Genomic DNA, 16,804 nt, shown 5'->3' with positions numbered 1-16,804 from the left:
TTCACTCAAAGTCCACAGATTTAAATGTTAATCTCATCCAAAACCACCCTCACAGAAACATCCAGAATAATATTTGACCACATATCTGGGCACCATGGCCCAGCCAAGTTGGCATATAAAATTAACCATCACATCCTCTAAAAGAGGGTATAAGGTGAGTGAAAAGAGGGAAATAGAGCCTCAGAATGTTAGCCTAAAATGGGCAGATACACCAGAGGTCTCCAAATTTCTCCTTTACCACTTCTGAGGAACTGCTTATGAACTGGAAAGTTCAGACAAATAGGTAGGCCCAAGACTCTATTTTATAGGGTTCAAAATTTACAGCTTATGCCTCCTTTTTGAATTTCTTTTCAGATGGGACCATTGTAGATTAGGGAAATTTTATCAAAAGGAAGAGAAGTGGAAAGAGCAAGTAACTACATCTGCAAGAATTATTATATGCTGACTTCAATTTTACAATACTTAAAAAATGCCCATTTATTTAAAAAGATAAATATGAGAATTAGAAACATGGAAAAATAGTTAGAATGACACATTGTTACAGCTATAAAAACAAAAATGTCGATGTTAAAACATTACATGTTTAAATAAAAATGTAAAGAACACAAAGGTATGTTAATAGTGTGAGGTTTCTTTTTCTAAAGGAAATTCTAAAGTGGTGGGGATGGCTGTACAACTATGTCAATATACTAAAATCCATTGCATTGTACACCTTAAGGTGGGGCATTGTATGACACAAAATTATATCTCAATAAAACTTACAACGAAAAGAATACAAAGAGCAAATAAAAACAGCCAACAGGGGACTTAGCAATGAAACGCTGAGCTAAGAATAGGAGAGGGATTGACAAAGGAAAAATGGGCTAAAGAAGGGATGGTGATGGAGGCCGGTGAGACCAAGGAAAGGAAAAGAAGAAGCAGGATAGGCTAGGGTCCTGGGCCCTGGGGAAAAGGTGAAGCGGGCTAAAAGGTTAACCTCGGAAAAGCGGTAGTGGGTGGAGGTGGAGAGAAGAGGGTGTACTCAGCGCATGCGCCAGACGCAAACTGCGGCGACCCTGGAGAGGCAGTCCTTTAACTGGCATCAGCGCTGCGGCCGGAGGCGCGGGTGTCGCTTAGTTGACTGTCCAGTTCTACCTTGGTCTGTGCAGCCGCCCTAGATCTGCGAACTCTGTGCCGCCGCTCCCTGTACCCTGTCTTGCGGCAGCAAGCGCTAAGAATTCATGCTACGACACTCGATTCTGCCAGGAGGTAGGAAAAGAACATGGAGGGCGGCGGAGGGAACTCTTAGCAGGGAGATCCTTGATCTGTGTGTTCTTCCGGTTCACAGGAGGAAAAAGTGGGGGAGAGCATGGGTTTCAGACCTACAAAAGGATGTTGAGCGTTTCCACTGTGAAAGGCTATATAGACTCCTCTCTAATTAGGGTTGAGGTACATGAGCGTCGGTATTTTTCATAATGTTCTGTTTTAAAATTTGGGGTTCCTCGTATGTAGCAGAAAGTGTATTTAAAGGATTGGCTTTAGGACTAGGCCCATCCAATTATGAGAGCTTTCTCTGCCTTTGTTCTGGGTGTTGGATCTAATTAGGGAGTCTGAGGATACTCCAGCTCCTCCCTGGGGGCCGGGGCGGATTCCATCTAGATTTGCTCTCTGTGGTTACCAGCAATGCCGTCTTTCCAGTATTCCACTTCCCTAGTTTATCACACCTACCCCAATGAGGAAATGCTGGTAGTGTCTCTCCTTGAGTAGTGAGGCACAACTATGGCGAGAAATACGTCCAGATAGCATCAGGCGTGTATATCTAAGAAACGTAGGAGGGAGGGCAGGGAATAGGAAAGGCTCGTGTTGCTGCGCATGTGTATTTGAGAGGTTGGGAGAGGCGCGGGATCAAGCTCGTATATTTGAGAAGGCCTGATGTGAGAGGGAAGGGGCCCCAGTTGGGGAGAGTGGGAGGTAAGCACGCCCAAGCTTGGGGCGTTGGGGGCGGGGGGACGTCAAATGCATATCTAAGAAAGCAAAGTTTCTAGTACGCAGTTGGCAGCCGCAGTTGGGAAAGTGAAGTAGCGCATGCGTGTTTGAGAAGACATTGTGACGGTTGGCTTTGGAAGGAGAGAGTAGCGCAGGCGTGTTTCAGACGGAATGACGCGGAGGGGAGGCACGCATCCTCGTGTAATTAAGATTGCAAAATGGCGAGGGGGGAGGTAAGTTGTCTTTGCTTGGCCATCTTGGGCTAGGGAGCCCTGCAGAGAAATAGAATCTACCTTTCTGGTTGGGTGATCTACCGAGTGGGAGTTGTCCTAGGCTGTGGCCAGATCCACTAGAAATTAACCCAGAATCTAAGCCTTTCGCTGGCCCATTGATAACTCTGGGTTTGAAAATGCAGAGGCGATGATGACTCTCAAAGGTTTCGGCAGCTGGCTGTGTGTGGAAAACGGAAGCATTGGAGACAGGCCACATTCCAGCAATACACATTTGGAGGGCTCTGTCAGACTTTGGGCCGCTGTACTTAGCTCTGGACACGTTCTCTCATCCCATCAGAGTAGCAGAACACAGTGATTGCAGTACCGTGAGAATTCTGTTATGTTGGTCAGAAGCCCTTGATTTCCACCCCCTGCAGAATATAGGGGTGAGGATTTGGCTGTGTTTAAACCTAGGATTTGGGTAAATGGTAATGATGGTATGAAGGTGACCAGGGTTCATATCCTTTCCTCTAAATTATTTTTTTCTCTAAAACTTTAGCCTAGGGGGAAGATTTTTTTTTTTTTTAGGTTGCTGTACCGTTGTGGATCTCAGAGGGCTGTCAGTGAGGATCTACTGTAAATCGCTAAAAATAATAGTTTAGCACTTAAATATGTAGCACAAAGATTCAAAATTGAAGAGACAGTTCTTTCCCAGTAATCCTGGCTGTGATCTCATATTGGTTCTTTTCCTTCCCTGGGTCTATTTCTCTGCTTATAGTAATAATTATATTTAAACGTCTATAGCACTTAAAACTATGTGCCAGGTACTGATCTACGTGCTTTTTACACATGCCTTACCTCATTTAGTACCCTTGACAATCTTATGAAGTAGCAGTGCTATTATTTATATTTTACAAATGAGAAATATGGGGGACACAAGATCAAGTAACTTGTCCAAGGCTTTACATCCATTTGGATGGCTGAAACTGGATTTTTATCCAGGTTGTATGACTCCATAATGCTGTGCTCTTAATTATGCTTTAATCGCCTGAGATGAGGGTTCACATTTAAAGGACCCTTTAATGATTTCAAATTTTGTTTGCAATTTACCTATGCTTTTTAAGCTAGGAGACTTGTTTGCACTTGGCTACTTTTTACTCAGTGCCTCATACAGGGTTACATATGTAGAAGACAAAAAGTAACGAATTGTTGGTTGGGAGCCTACTGGGGTGGCTATCTTTATCTACCCTTGTCTTCTATGCTTTTTGTTCTGCAGAGGGTTTAAAATGGCCGACTGCCGCAGACTGGACACACCCTTCTTGTTTTGCCTGATTTGAGATCTGGTCAAATGCTTTGACACAGCAGTCTTTTGCTGCAGTAGAGATTTTTTTCTTACACATTATTAATATTTTGGTGTGGTAATACAAATGTCCAATAATAAAGGAAAGGTTATTGCTTTTTTTCTTACAATAAAATACTGAAAATACATGCATTTCTTTTATTATTGGTTGGAATAGATTCACTGAAGTGGAATTACTATGTCTACACCTTTAACAGTATGTATTGATAGATTTCATTCTGTAAAGGTCGTACCAATTTTTACTTAAACAAGCATTGAGTGGTGTTTATTTTAAAAAATATATATATGTTATGGACAAAAACTAGTATTATTTTAATTTTGCATTTCTTTGGTTACTAGTGAGTTTGGATTCCTTTTTCCTCCACGTATTTCTTAGCAGTTTAATTTTGTTTCATGTGATGTTAGTTCAGATCTTGTACTGATTTATCTGTTGAAGTTTTAGTTTAGTGTTATTATTATCTGTTTGAAAGTGTTCTTCAAATAAAGGGTATTACTCAGATTTCTGCAATGTTACATACATACTATTGTTTGCCTTTTAATTGTTGTATTTAAATTTTGGATTAGGAGAGATTCAAGCAAGTGGTCAAATCTTTTTCCTATTTTGTGATTTTTCCTATTTTGTGATTTTTCTTCCATTGTTTAAGTTTGAATAGTTCCCTCAATCTAGAAATTGATAGATAGTCATTGCAGCTTTGTCTGAGGATAACCATCAAGTTTGGGGGAAAAGGATCTGTACTTTGACCTCCTAGAGATAACCCTGTGTTTATAAATGTGTTCACATCTTTTCATTCCCTGCATTTTTCTACAGTTGATCATAAATTTGTACTATTTTATGTTGTGTTTTGTTTAACATTATAACATACATTTTTCCACGTTAAACATTCTTTGCAATTGTCATCTAATGGTTTCATGATATCTTGTTGTATGGAAATATTTTTAAATTTTCAGTATTTTAAATGATGTGATGAATGTCTTTTCATTTTCATTTAGTTTTTATTATTTACCTATTTTGAGTTATTTCTTTATAGGATGGAGTTCCAGAATTAGAATTGTTCATCAAAAAGTTTGAACATTATTAAGACTTGCTATAGTAACATTCCAGAATACTATGTCATTTTTTGTACCTGGTTATTTAGAAGAATTTTTTTGCTACCCTGTATGTAAGAGAATGGTATCTTTGTTTTATTGTCCACTTCTCTGATTCCTGGTGAGACTGGATTCTCAAATGTTAATTATTAGTTCTTCCCTTTGTGAACTATTCAATTTGGGTCTGAATGTATGTATTTGTAAGAGCTGTATATTGTGTGTTCTGTATAAGGATTTATTATCCCTTGTCATTTATTGCAAATGACAAAAGCGGTTTGTTGCACATATACTTCTGGCATGTATTGCCATTGAGTCTTAAGAAATGATGTGATTCCAAAGACAACTGCTCTGTGGTATACATGTCAGATTCTTGCTATCCACTTTGTGATAACATTTGTCTTCCTTTAAACAGATAGCTATGTCTTTGGCTATGGGTGTGGGAAGAAGACATGGCAACGTCTTGTCTTTAAAAAGAAACCAACTTAGACAAGACACAAAACAGAACCTTCTCCCCCATCTGATCTGGGACTGATCTTCCTTTGAATACTTCTGAGTGATCTGAAGGAGGATGTGGACATAGTGTAACATCCACATTTATAGGTAACATTAAGCTCTGGGGGTGTAAAATGCTAGTAGGAACAAACCAACACATGAGAAGGCATTGTGAGTGTGGGCTGACAGTGGCAGAATGGAACAGTGTAGGCAAGAGCAATATAATGACTTTGGGGGGGGAAATAGTATATTAAGCATATAAAATAGTGGCCTCAGAGACAGGGATCTCAGTGTAAATGGCAACAATCTGTTGATGTCATCAGCTCAATTTGCTGGCAAAGGGACAAAAGAGCCATTAAAACCCTAGGCCTTATTAAGAATAGTATGGGACACAAAAATTCCATCCTTTGTATAAAACCATCTGAACCAAATGACTAGTTAACACCAGTAATCTCTCCTCAAGGAGTCTCTTACTATTATCACTCAATGTTGAAAAGCAGTTGGGAAGAGTGTATTGCCTCCTTGTTTTATTTCTCATTTATTTTCTTATTATATATGTAATTTAGAATAGATATTCTTAAAGGTTTTGGGGTGGGGTGTCTTAGAAGGTTTCCTGAAACTGGGTCTGTTATTTGTGGTTCAGAGAATCTGTTTAATTATATTTATTAAGTAAACCTTTCTAAATTATCATTCCCAAAACATGAGCTATGTACTATCTTATATATTTAATAACATTCTAATTTTCACTTTTTCAAAAGTGAGGGGTGGGAATTATAGGATTTAGAAGTGCCAAGTGATTTGTTACTTATTGCTCCTTGCCATCCAGTTACACTGGGTTATTCCAGTTATACATAAGCTCCATTTTTCAGCATTTTGTTAGTTGCAGATGTTAAATGAGGCTTACATGTATGGGGGTGGTCAAGGAATGTATAATAAGCAAAACAAAACAGCAGAGTTTATACTGTAGAGGAGGTGGTTGAGAAGATTCTTTAATGGATGTCTTTACTTATTTTAAGCGTAGGAGTCCCATTTTACAACAAGCCAGTGTCCAGTTCCCAAACCCATCTCTGATCAGGAGTTAGGGAGAGCCTGAATATTTGAAATAGCCTAAAAGCCTTTAACTTTTGATATTTATAATTTGTTCCTCCCTTCTCTTGATGTTACAGCCAGCAGCAGCCTGGAGCAGCGCCCTCTGGGAAGAAATTTTACATCGGCCATTATAATACAACCTGATAAGTGTTGTAGCACTTACCAGGTTGTATTGTAATTGTCTGTGTATATGCCTGTCTCCCTTCCTGTGTTCTCAACTAGACTGTAAGCTCCTTGAGGGCAGGGACAATGTCTTCTTCTCCAGAGCCCAGCCTGGCACATTAGTAGGCCTCAGTAAATGTTTATTGGATGAATAAATGAATGACTCATCAATAAACATTTATCGTGTGCCTGCTAAGGTGATCTCCACAGGCTCTGGACTGTCAACTGTTTAATCAAAATGCATGTGGTCAGAAGCTTGCTATTTCTTTCTAGTTCTGTATCTGTCTTAGGAGTTTTTCTGAGATGATGCTATTTTTGTGTTTGAATTTCAGTCCTTGGTATTTACTATTGCTATTGTTGCTATTGTTGCTGCTGCTGACCATCTCTTCCTTGGTGGGGCCTGGGTAACAGATCAGGAGCCTCATCCTCACTGCCCAGTGTTTGCTAAATGGTTCCTATCTGTAGATTCATCTCCTTTTCACTCCTCCTCATGTCATCCTTCAAATGGTGTTCCTAGGTAGAGCTGCACATTCTAGATCAGGGGTAGGTAAATACAACCCATGGACTGCTTGGTTTTGCAAATACAGTTATACTGGAACACATGTTATTTGTTGAAATTTTTCTGTGGCTTTTTAAAAATTTTATTTATTCATAAGAGACAGAGAGAGAGAGAGGCAGAGAGAGATGCAGGGAGCCCAATGCAGGACTCAATCCCAGGACCCCAGGATCATGCCCTGGGCCGAAGGCAGACCCCCAACCGCTGAGCCCCAGGCATCCGTCTTTGTGGCCTTTTTTGGCCTGCGACAGCAAAGTTGAGTAACTACATCAGACCTGGTGGCACATAAAACCTGTCCTTTACAGAAAAAGAATGCCTCCCTGATGGTTTCATGTTCCTCTGCATTCACCAAAGATATTTTTAGCATCTCAGAAACTCATTTATTTATTTACCTCATTTGTTATTGCTTATAACAGGTCTTTTTCCTATTTTGCAGGTGGGCCTGCTAGAACACACTTCAAACTAGATTGATTATAAGGCCTTCACCAGGGTCCTACAGTTAGTCAGTTATACCATGTACTTCAACATCAAGTTTGGAGCTTCATTTCTAGAAATTCCTTTTGTTATATCCTAACCTGAAGAATTCACTTCGTTCCCCATATCATACCTTGGTGCCTTATCTCTTGACACCCCCCCTTCCTACACAGCTCTTTGCCATGAGAATATGGAAAGTAACAAACTGATGTGAGATAAGGCAGAATGGTAGGCCAAGGCAAATGTTTACAGGGTCTGAATGCTAATACACAAAGAAATTGAGTTTCTGAAATATTCAGTTACTTAGACTTCTTAATACAGTTAGGAAGCCTGGACTTCCAAGAGCTTAGGGCCTTCCCCATTACCCTCCCTAACCTCCCACACATTGTCTTGGGAACCTGCCTGTGGGTATATTGTGATTCATTTCATGTCATTAAAAAGTTGAGAGCTCCCAAGTCCCAAGTCAAGAAAGCTAGATCTAAAACAAAACAAAAAGGAAAGAATATAGTCTCATTCTAGGAGTAAAATAGGGCAAAAGGCCCTTACAGCCTTGTTTTTCAAGCTGCTTGTTGGATTTTCCCCTGTATTGTCTTATGAAAAAAAATCAAATATACATATAAAGAAGTTGAAAAATTGTACATTGAAACCTATCTACCTACCAACTGGATGTTACAATGAACAATTTGCTATATTTGCTTTATTGCATACCCATCCATCTTTGTTGGATAGGCTTTTAAAATGCTTGTGGTAGTGTCCAATTTGAGCTCATCTGTATCTGACTCGTGATACTGAAAAACAGTTTCTTTTTATTCTTATCTGTATTTTTCAAGTTGGAATGGATACTGCAGCCTAACAGTGCATAAGCAGATCTGCCTGGCAGTGAGATTGCAGGAAGAGAAGCCTTTTGGTGTCTGAAAGAAAGTGATTACAGCTCACCGTTTACTGGAAACGGTAGGAAAAGGAAAGATGGAAGTCCAGGCCCAGAGTCAAGTGAAACTTTCGCATAATACATTGCCCTATTTCATTCACTTCACTGCCTGGGCGGAGGGATGACAGGTCATTTTCTGAGCAGCTTCTACTTGGTGCTTAACTTTTAGACTTGATGAAGGAAAACAACAAAGTCACATCAAAATACCACTGAGGTGATTTAGCATTAGTACAACTCCTTGGAATTTTAGCAGATAGATTTTTAACTTGGAGTACTTTCAAATAATATATTTTTTAGATCTTTTCTATTAGCAATAGATGCAGAGTCAATTTAGGAAGCACCATGAACTGAAATTTTAATTTATCTCCATCATGAACATGACAATGGTAAATGTTACCTGTTTGTGTCTGTCTCCCTTCATTTAAGCTCAAGGGCAGAGACTGTATCTTACTCGTCTTTGTAATTCTCTTAAGTAATAAATGTTTGTACTCATAAAAAATGCATTATGGCATTTGATATCTATCACATGGGCAATTATTAAAAAATGCTATACTAGTGTTGGTGAGGTTATCCAGTTTGAGTGTAATCCTTCGTAGGGGCAGTTTGGCAATATGTGTTGTAGCAGAATAAATATTGTATGTCTTTTGACCATGCAATTTCATTTCTAGGGGTATACCCTGAAATATGCTAAAATCCTAAGGAACTATTCTAAGGATATTCTAAAAGATGTAGGTTTGGGAATGTTTACAACATTCATAGCAATAAAAATGGAAAGAAAACAGTTATTCATGAATAATAATTTGGGTAGATAAATTTTGATGTATTCATGTGATATTACAATATGGCGTTAAAAATAAAAAGTAGTCTTGTAGATGAATATTTTACTTGGAATATTTTCAAATATATTAATTGAAAAAGAGCTAGAGAGCAGTAGTATGGTTTTCAGCCAATTTTTGTAAAATAAAAATCAGTGTTTGTGTTCATGAAAGTAATTGGAAGAACATACTCTGAGTGTTAAACATTCTGGGATTCTGGATTTTTTTTCACAGTGTGCATTTAGGACTTTCAAAGTTAGATAAACATTGAAAGTATTTCTATTTTGAAATTTGTTGACTTAAACAGAAGTGAAATAAATTGGGCAGCAAGGGGGCTGGAAACCAGAGAAGTTAGTTTAGTTTAGAAAAGAGCCAGGTGGGGATCCCTGAGTGGCGCAGCGGTTTGGCGCCTGCCTTTGGCCCAGGGCGCGATCCTGGAGACCCGGGATCGAATCCCACGTCAGGCTCCCGGTGCATGGAGCCTGCTTCTCCCTCCGCCTGTGTCTCTGCCTCTCTCTCTCCTTCTCTCTGTGTGTGTGACTATCATAAATAAATAAAATTTAAAAAAAAAAAAAAAGAAAAGAGCCAGGTGGAGTGGGAGAAAGGAGTGGTGGAAATCAGATCTCTGTCTTCAGAAAAAGGCACTAACTAACTATTCTTGGCTTCTTTGTGCAGGCATTTCACGGTAGTGAGTCCACATTTACATTTACAGTTACCATTTCTTTCCCAAGTATGCCCTCCACAAATTTCTTTCCCATTCTTGTCCCCATGGGCTTTAATAAGCTAAATAATTGCTAGTGGCAGCTGCCACTTTGTAGGTGTGCAGATCCTGCTCTAGTAATGGCTGCTTTACTTTATCCAACAAAGAGATGGCTCAAACTCCTCAAGGCTTCTGCTCCCCTTCCCCAATGCTTGGCAGCATGAAATCTTCCCCCACTTAATGGCAGGAGAGCTTTCTGCCTGGCCCTTGTGATTAGTAGATTCTAAGACAGTTTGCTGATGGGAAATGAAACAGTTAAAAATGAGCCCTGAGAAACGGCTCCTTGAATTTTCCTGGGCCTCGAGGGTTGTCTGCCTCACTGGGTAACAGGAAACGAAGTTTGCATTAGCTGGTGTTGTCAGCATCTAATGATTTTTTAAAAGATTTTATTTATTTATTCATGAGAGACACAGAGAGAGGGAGAGGCAGGCTCCCTGCATGGAGCCTGCTTCAGGACTCGATCTTGGGAGTCCAGGATCATGCCCTGAGCTGAAGGCAGACACTTTTAACTGCTGAGCCACCCAGCTGTTCCGCATCTACTGATTTTCATAGCCATTGCTGGATTGCCAGATTTCTGTGTTGCTTTTCATGCTAAGCAGCTAGGGACTGGGAAACTTAGAGGCAGTAGGTTGCTTTCTTAGAAAGAAAGGACCCTTGGGGATCTTTGACTTATCCTGTGTGGGTCTTAGGTCTTAGAGTCCCATTCCTCCTAGTTGTTGAATCTTAGGGGAGTAGCCATTGGTCTACCTAGGGCCCTTTGATCATTTTTGTAACCCAGGCAGCTCATAAGGCAATAGATATGTTCAGTTCCTTTTAACATACAGGGAAAGTGAGTCCTGGTGGGATTTGAGATTGTGAATGGCAGGCCTTGGCCCATAGCCCAGGGTTTTGTTATCTTTCCTCATTAGTGTGAACCAAATGCCATCCACTGGCTAGATAGATGGAGGTTTCATCCACTTTAAGGGAACTCTTTAAGCCAGGATTATAGAACGGAGGGTCATTCATAATTGCCAGATGCAGAAGGGTCCCTAAGAAATCAAGTTTATCCTCCCTCAGAGGAGGGATATTGAAGTCTAAAGAGGGGAAAGACTTGCAGGCAGCTAGGAAGATCAGCATTAGAATAGATGAGTTCTAACCCTTTGAGACAGCCAGTTACTTGGTGCCTCTGTACCCAAGTTATCTCATTTAAAATGAATATGAGAATCCTTATTAAAAAATAGTTGTAGGAAAAAAAATAGTTGTGGGTATTGCAGCAGTCTGCCAGATAAAAACAAAGTCTGAGGTCCATGGTATGGGCTGGGTTACTTGACTAAGGTGGTAAAAGTAAATCGAAGCTATATCTCAAACCTTGGCTATTCTGCCTTACATTTGTTTCTTCTTCCTTCTTTCTTATCCTATAGGTGACACCAGATGTGATCAGAAGCCATGCCATTGGTGAAGAGGTATATTGAGCCCCGTCTAGCCCAGTGAGGTTACTAGAAAATTGGGAGAGACTTAAACCAACATCCTGTACATGGTTATCAAATCGTTGTGAAGTCTGGTAAGTGGCTTTGGCAGGCTAGCCCAGTTAGTGGAAAGGTGCAGGGAAGGTAATTTTAGTAGGTATTAGGCAATTAATTGATATTTTCCCCATTGTGGTATGAATAAAAAAGGTCTTAAAATGTTTAGACTACACTAGAAAGTAATGTATCTAACCTTTCATTTTTTTCATTCTCCCATTTTTGCTGATTGCTTATCTTGCCTAAGATTATAACTAGTGTAGGAAGTGGATTTATTTATTTATTTATTTATTTTTTTAGGAAGTGGATTTAAATATAAGCCAGGTACTGTGTCTTCTACACAGTGCTTCCTTTAGGTTCCATTTGAGTCCAGGGAAGCCATGTGAGACAGAAATGTTTTCATTCCAGGATGCTTGGATGGCTCAGCTGTTGGGCATCTGTCTTTGGCTTGGGACGTGATCCTGGGGTTCCGGGATTGAGTCCCACATCCGGCTCCCTGTGGGGAGCCTGCTTCTCCCTCTGCCTATGTCTCTGTCTTTCATGAATAAATAAATAAAATCTTTTTTTTTTAAGAAATGTTTTCATTCCACAGTGAAACATTTTTTTATAATAGCCTCTGAGATTGTTCCTGCCCAATGAAGGAAATGTTCATGGTGTAAAATTTGTTTATGCAGAAAATCACCTAGGATGCCTCTAAAAAATGCAGATTCCTGGGCAGCCAGAAACCTTGTCCTTGGTCAACACTACCACCTACCTGTCACTTACATTGCGGCTTCCTGCCCAGTGGGTTCATCAGCAAGCCAGAATGAATCTCCTCCATTGCCATAGATGTCCTTGTGAGGTGGAAGCCTTGGTAAGTTGCCAGTGGTTTGGGTGGGGGTTCCCTAGTTGGTGGTAGAGAAGAGATGGTTGTGATGTGGCACTTTTTCCCTTCTTTCAACAGATAGTTATTAAGTGCTCACTAGGGGCCAGAGACCATTCTAAATATTAACAAAGTTCTGCCATCGTGGAACTTTTATTCTCATGAGAGTAGACAAAGGAATAACGAACTATTAAAAGCATAAAGTATCATAAATGTTACATCACAAGTTTTTCCATTACGGTATAAAAATTATGTTTAAAACGGGTGGTTTGGACTAAGGAACACCTGTGTTTTTTCTCTGCTTCTCATTCTCCCTTCTTTTTAAAAGATTTATTTATTTGAGAGAGAGAGCGAGTGAGTGAGCATGAGTTAGGGGAAGGGCTGAGAGAGAGAGAGAGAGAGAGAGAATCTCAAGCAGATGCCCCACTGAGCTCAGAGCTCCACATGGCGCTCAATTTCATGACCCTGAGATCATGACCTGAACCAAAATCAAGTGTCTCGAGTCAGACGCTTAACTCACTGAGCCACACAGAACACCTCCCTCCCCTCTCCATTCTTCCTTTTAATACTTGCTACTGTCTTTTAGTACAGTGGAGGCTGACCGAGCTGAGAATGTGAAGGTCATAGATGATGAAAGCAATCTTTTTCCTTCTTGTAACCCCTCACTAGACTGAATTCTGAAAGATGTCTTTTGGAAAGTGTTTTAGAAAGTCTACCAGCTCTTCTACATGAGTCCACATGTAGCAGAAGAGGGGATATTCTTGGTGAATAAGGTAACACAATGAATTAGGTAGATAGGGGAAGAAAGGATGACTGCCTTGACTCCTGTCAGGGAAACTCGTAGAAATGTCATTTTCAGGAGCCAATACCTTTAAAGCCTATAGTTTATTCTGTAGTATATCCTCCTCAAAACAATTGGGGGTTACACAGTCTGTGATCACCCCTACAAAGGATTGGAACTAAAAGGGTTCCCAAGTATAATACTAATAATACTAATTATACTCTTCTTATGGGGAGAGTCTATTCTTTTTAACCAGACTTGTTGGGAGTTTATATTGAGAGTGGAACTTTATACATCTTGTCAAAATTCTGGCCATAGCAGAGGCTCATTATTTCAGCATCAGTGAAGTATATAGCACTTTGGATTACTAATTTCAGAGGCAGCAGGGTCTTCTGGATTGCACTCAAACCATTTGGACTGGTATTCATTTTTGGCTCCTAAGGGGTCAGTCCCCTGATAGGCTTCAGGGAGCACTTAAATGATCCAGAGTTAAAATAGGCAGCATATATAATATGACCATTCCTGTGATATCTCTGCAGAGGCCACCACTACTTTAAGCTTTTTTAAGGAATGCCAGATCATTCCTTGGTGTCTGCCATTTTTCATAAAAGTAATAAGGGTCATCTTTTCCTATGAGCATGGTCTTGAGATGGTGCCTTCATAGCATAAGTTCCTTATAAACTCTCTGTAGTATTTGGATAATTTCTACTGACAGAGTTAGATCATTAGCCTGCACAGGGAACCTGAATGATAGGAAAATGGTCTTTTCCCTAAGGAGAAGCCTGAGATAGTCTTTGTTTTTTTTTAAGATTTTATTTATTAATGAGAGACACAGACAGACAGAGAGGCAGAGACACAGGCAGAGGGAGAAGCAGGCTCCATGCAGGGAGCCCGACATGGCACTTGATCTGGTGTCTCCAGGATCATGCCTCGGGCTGAAGGCGCTAAACCACTGAGCCACCCGGGCTGCCCGATAGTCTTTGATATAAAGGGAGTTTCCACGTTCTATGTCCATCACAACTTATATTAAAATGATGTTGGTTTTGTATAAGGATATGAATGTTAGCATGCTGTCAAAAAACAAGTCTTCCGTCTTTCTCTATATGGGCCAAAATCGGTTGTATAAATCTGGCTTCTATCTGAACTCCAGTTCTTTCCCTGGGGTTTCCCTGTCACCATTATCTGCTCTTTATTTTTTTTAAGATTTTTATTTATTGGACAGAGTGCACAAGGAGGGGAAGCTGCTAAGGGAGAGGAGAAGCAGGCGCCCCACCGTTGCAGGGGAGCCACCAGGACCATGGGATCATGACCCAAGCTAGAGGCAGATGTTTAACCGACTGAGCCACCCAGGTGCCTCTGCTCTATATTTTTGCGACAGCAAGTCTGTTGTGGTTCTTTTTTTCTTTTGCCTCTCTCTTTAGATTAGCCATCACCCCTGTAGTAGCACTCATGCACAACTTCTGAAAATTTTCTGCCTGAGGTCATAATAACAACAGTGATTATCAGTTAGTTATAAATGCCTTTTAATGTTCTAAGCGAGAACTTTACACATATTTGTTGTCTCATTTTAACTTAACAGTAACTCTGGGAAGTATGATCTGTTCCTACTTTACAAATAATAAAACTGAGAATTGGAAAGGTGATGTCACCAACATGCTTCAGGGAGCCAGTGGTGGAGCTGTATGTGTCACGCTCCAAAGATCTTAACTACCTTACTATACTTGAAGCACTAGAATGTGGCTAGCATATTTCTTCGTTGTTGAGAATGCCTGCCTCCTCATGGGTCCCTTATCACTGTCTTCTTCCAGTACATAGGGGCACATGTGAAGAGTTTGTTTTCAAAGGTGGATTCAGATGTGTAAGAGAGATGGCACGAGGGATGTGTAGGTCCCTTTAGTTTCTAGGAATAACCACTTTGGATGAACTAGTATTTATTTTTTCCCACAGCTATGCACTGTGTGCTTATCTTTGTCTTTTCACCTTTTATTATTACCCCCATCCTCTTGCATGATGTTTATGTCAGACAATTTCTATGAGGTTATGTTTTCCTCTATACCAAACAAAAAGGAATAGCAAGAGTTGGAGTCACAACTGAAAATCCATTGCTTATAGAATGTTAACTCAGGTGCAGGTGCATCAAGAGCTAGAGCAGCTTGCTGTGCAGATCAGTATGTCCCAGTTGGAATTCAACATAAACATTGCATTCTGCCAGCAAACAGTGCTGATAAAATTACTCTGTATGTATCAAGTGGAAAATAACAGGGATACCTATCAATTAATACTTAGGTAAATTTTGTTGCTAGTAAAGTGATAGTGTCCAGATAGTTGGCATAGACTAAGGTCTAGCATTCTATAGCCCACATGGCAGCAACTTGTTTTTGTAAATACAGTTTCATTGGAACATAGGATCATGCTTGTTCTCTATTGTCTGTGGTTGCCTTTTGTGTTACAGTAGTGTTGAGTAGTTGTGATGGGCTGTATGGGCCACAGCCTGAATTATTATCATCTGGCCCTTCACAGAAAGTTTGCCAACTCCTGGCATAGGTTAAATGTACTGTGTCTACAAATCTTTGTCTTCCCCCCCACTCACCCCCAGCCATTTTCTCTTCTGTGGGACTTGAATTTAGAACTAGCTAATCCTAGAAAGTACAGAATTTCATAATGGTCAGTTTGCCTCTGGATTTCTTCCCACTCAGATTAAGTTCACCAAAAACAGCACATTCCCAATTGGTCTGTGTATACAGAAAGAACTGTTTTTATATGCCTCATTGTAGTTAATAATTTATCATACATGGTTCCCCCAGTTTTTCCCTTTCAGGAATAACCATTTTAAAACTTAGCCATTCTCAGGTATCCAAAAAGTTATAACTCATGTTTCCTAATTATGACTTTATCTAATTTTAATACATCTCCCCACTCCATAGCATGAAAGCAGATGTAGACAGTATGGAAACAAATGGGCAGGGCTGCATTCCAAGAAAAATGTCATTTACAAAAACAGCCTGGATTCAGCCCATGGGTATGCTATCCCCACTCTACATGATACATATGAGAAGAACAAGAAGATTTGAGGTGATACATTAAGGCAAACACTGAGGGTGATTTTTATTCATAACTCCTGTGATACAGTAACACAACTGCACTTGCATCAGCACTGGAAAGTGTCTTGTGATCTATGCATGATGCACATGACTTAAAAGTCATCTAAATATTGGCTTGATTTCTTGGTAAAGTAATAGCATTTTCATGGGGCATGTTATTACCATCCCTTAGAGGATCCTCTTCCTTGCCATGGAATTTCCTTTATATATTTTTTGATGAAGTATAGTTGACACAATGTTACATTAGTCTCAGGTATACAACATAGTGATTTGGCAAGCCTATATGTTACACTGTGTTCACCACAGGCGTAGCTACCTTCTGTCACTATACAATGCCGTTACAGTACCATTGACTGTATTCCCTATACTGTACCTTTTATCCCTCTGACTTACTCCTTCCATAACTGGAAGCCTGTATCTCCCACTCCCCTGCACCCATTCTGCCTGTCCCTCTACTCTCCTCCCTGCTGGCAAACACTAGTTTGTTCTCTGTATTTATAGGTCCTTTTCTGCTTTTTGTTCATTTGTTTGTTTTTAGATTCCACATGTAAGTGGAATCATATGGTATTTGTCTTTGTCTGACTTATTCTGCTTAGTGTCATACCCTCTAGGTCCGAGTTGTTGCAAATGCCAGGATCCCATTCTTTTCTATGGCTGAGTAA

The 16,804-nt window shown here is 40.1% G+C and overlaps 1 long non-coding RNA gene across 10 annotated transcripts in view; it reads left to right on the top strand.

The window, feature by feature from the left end:
* Positions 1 to 1,029: 1,029 nt before the first annotated feature.
* LOC121482777 overlaps positions 1,030 to 16,804 on the top strand; it is a 53,291-nt gene continuing 37,516 nt past the window's right edge. For 6 of the 10 annotated variants that reach the window (XR_005985625.1, XR_005985629.1, XR_005985626.1 and 3 more), the window contains exons 1-3: positions 1,030 to 1,248; positions 11,300 to 11,439; positions 12,073 to 12,251. This is a non-coding gene — a long non-coding RNA (uncharacterized LOC121482777). Of the gene's footprint in view, positions 1,249 to 2,043; positions 2,199 to 5,035; positions 5,224 to 8,226; positions 8,348 to 11,299; positions 11,440 to 12,072; positions 12,252 to 16,804 lie in introns of those variants that run through there. The other 4 variants (XR_005985627.1, XR_005985633.1, XR_005985630.1 and 1 more) reach the window with 4 other exon arrangements.

Source organism: Vulpes lagopus, chromosome X (assembly GCF_018345385.1).
Source record: "Vulpes lagopus strain Blue_001 chromosome X, ASM1834538v1, whole genome shotgun sequence".
NCBI classification, from domain to species: Eukaryota; Metazoa; Chordata; class Mammalia; order Carnivora; family Canidae; genus Vulpes; species Vulpes lagopus.
Note: the sequence above shows the minus strand (reverse complement) of the source record. Positions and strands in the feature narration are given on the sequence as shown.